Raw genomic sequence first — 3,097 nt, 5'->3', positions numbered from 1 at the left:
TGATAGTGGGGAGACTGTGCATGTGCGGGGTAAGAGGTTTATGGGAACTCTCTGTAACTTTCTGCTCAATTTTGCTGTAAATCTGAAATCTGCTCTAAAAAAATAAAGTCAGGAGGAAGAGGATGAGAAGAAGGAGAATTAGGAGGAGGAAGGAGAAAAAGGAGGACGAAGAAGAAGAGGAAAAAGACAAGAGATGTGAATAAAGAAGTCAGGGGGAAAAAAAAGCCAAGTCTCCCATGCAGAAGAATTCCAACTAATTTATGTAGGCACCCCACTCTCAAGGAGGTCAAGCATAGCTCCCTACTCCTTCAGTATGGGCTGTGCATAGTGACTTCCTTCCAGTGAGTAGAGTATGCAAAGGGGCAGAGGGAGTAACTTTACAGCGGAGAAATCTGACGAATACGACCTCATGCAATCAAGGTCAACATCAACAGAGATGAAGTCATGTTGTTAGTATGTACCCTCGATATAATGTGATGAAAATGGTACTTTACCTCTGTGGTCCTTCTCCTAAAAACCTGTAATCCTCCTAATCATGAGAAAAGTATCTGACATACCTCAAAAGAGGAACATTCTATAAAATACCTGACCCTTATGCCTCAAAACTGTCAGGGTCATCAAAAACAAGGAAAGTCTAGAAAACTGTCATAACCAAAAGGAGCCTCAGGACAACTAAATGTAATGTGGCATCCTAGATGAGATCCTGGTATACAGAAAGGACATTTGGTAAAAACTAAGGAAATCTGAATGAAGAATGGACATTAGTTAATAATAATGTATCAAGGGGTGCCTGGGTGGCTCAGTCGTTAAGTGTTTGCCTTCGGCTCATGATCCCTGGGTCCTGGGATCGAGCCCCACATCAGGCTCCCTGTTCCGCGGGAAGCCTGCTTCTCCCTCTCCCACTCCCGCTGCTTGTGTTCCCTCTCTCGCTGTATCTCTCTCTGTCAAATAAATAAAATCTTAAAAAAAAAAAAAAATAATGTATCAATATTGTTTCATTAATTGCAACAAATGTACCATACTAGCATAACACGTGAGCAAAAGGGGAAATTGAGCATGGAGTACACAGGAACTCTCTGTACTATCTTTGCAATTTTTTATGTCAATCTAAAAGTGTTCTAAAAGTATGTGTTTATTTTTTAAAGATATGGAACATATTTGTATGGTTTTTCACCCTACAGTGTCCCCTTGCCTTTAGAAATGGTGTGTCCAAGCAAGCTCCATGGGCAGGCAAGGCCCGCATGCCTGTGCTCAGTGGGAACTTAGGGGAGGTAGCAACACTTACCAATCAACAACCATCTCCAATGAGGCATCTTGTATATTATTTCAGTATTCATTGTAATGCTATTATATTTATTATGGCCTAAACATTTACACATCCATGCCCTACAATCCTGTGCTGAGCAGAAGAAGCATGTAGTCTAGCGGTTGTCTTATCTTCTTGGGTCACCATAACAAATACGATAAATTGGTGCCTTATACAACAGAAATTCATTTCTCAAAGTTCTGGAGCTGCAAGTCCAAGATCAAGGTGTTGGCAAGGTAGGTGTCATTCTGAGGCCTCTCTTCTTGGTTTGTAGTCAGCCTCCTTGGTTTGTAGTCAGCCTCCATCTTATTGTGTGCTTACATAACCTCTTCTTTGTGCACACAAAAGAGAGAGAGACAGACAAACAGAGAAAAACAGAGACAGAGAATTCTCTTATGCCTTCTTTTAATAAGGGTGCTAATCCCATCATGGGGACTCCGGTCTCATGACTTCATCTAAACCTTTGCCTCTCAAAGACCCCATCTCCAAATACCATCACATTGGAGTTGGAGCTTCAACATACAAATTTGGGGGATGGTGAACACACTCATTTAGTCCTCAACAGTGGTGAAGGCCCATACAGGCTTTAGAGTCAAACTACCTGGATTCAAATCCTGACATGACCCCTTCCTAGCTCTGCGACCTTGAACAATTTACTCCATGCGGTCTGTGCCTTTGTTTCCTCATCTGTAAAATGGGAGACATTAACAATATCTACCTTGCAGGTTGCTTTGAGGATAAATGTCAGTATGTGTAAGATTTATTTATTTATTTTAGAGAGAGAGCATAAGCAGGGGGAGGGGCAGAGGGCGAGGGAGACAAGCAGACTCTGCACTGAGCAGGGAGCCCATGGCAGAGTTCGATCCCAGGACCCTGAGATCACAACTGACTGCGCCACCCAGACACCCCAGTGTCAGTATATATAAAGTGCTTAGAACAGTGTTGGCAGGTAAGTATCAGCAAATGCTAACTATTATCATCATTATTATGATGTCATTCAGGAGCTCCTACTGGTATTTTTCTCAATATCTTATGTATAGAAAGTGTTCCAAAGTCAGATGTGTTTGAGAGATGCTGCAACAATGGGGAAGCTTTTTAAAGAGTGTCTTAAGCAGGGAGGTTGTTCAACTTTCTCTGCAGATGTGCCCATCAAAGACACCCGGCCCGAGTGACCATTTCCTTCCTTCGTTCCTTACCTTGTTTGTCTGGCTGGAATTTTATGTTCTTGGCACGTTCTGACTTTTAACTTAGGGAGAAAAGAATGAAGTCACATATTCAACAGTGTAATATTATCATCATTCTCGGCTCCACCTCATTTTCTTTTTCAAAGGCAGAAAATGATAAATAAAAACAGGCATCTCATGAATATAAGCACTTAGTTATGTATTCAATCCCATTGGAATTCCAAGCAGAATTTTCATTTCCTAACAAATGCCTAACTTTATACCATAGTTAATTTTAATGGTTATTTTTCCTCCTTACCTAATTTGAGGTATTGCAGAGTTACCAACTGCCCTAGCCCTTCAGTTAGGCTGAAAGAGCTTCACCCATCTTCCACCCCCAGTCTGTACTCTCACATTGTCCATTTTCAACTTCCAACTCTTCTTTTAACGCTTGGTATTATATACAGACTGTATTTTTTAAAGTTTTTAATTGTAAAAATGCACATAATGAAAAAATTACCATCTTAACCATTTAAGCATACAGTTCAGCCTGGACTGTATTTTTTTTTTTTAAGATTTTATTTATTTATTTGAGAGAGAGAGAGAGAGAGAGAAAGCAGGGGGAAAA

This window comes from Leptonychotes weddellii, chromosome 6, assembly GCF_054177405.1.
Source record: "Leptonychotes weddellii isolate Sample4059 chromosome 6, ASM5417740v2, whole genome shotgun sequence".
Classification (NCBI taxonomy): domain Eukaryota; kingdom Metazoa; phylum Chordata; class Mammalia; order Carnivora; family Phocidae; genus Leptonychotes; species Leptonychotes weddellii.
The sequence above is the reverse complement of the archived record's forward strand: the minus strand, read 5'-3'. Positions refer to the sequence as shown.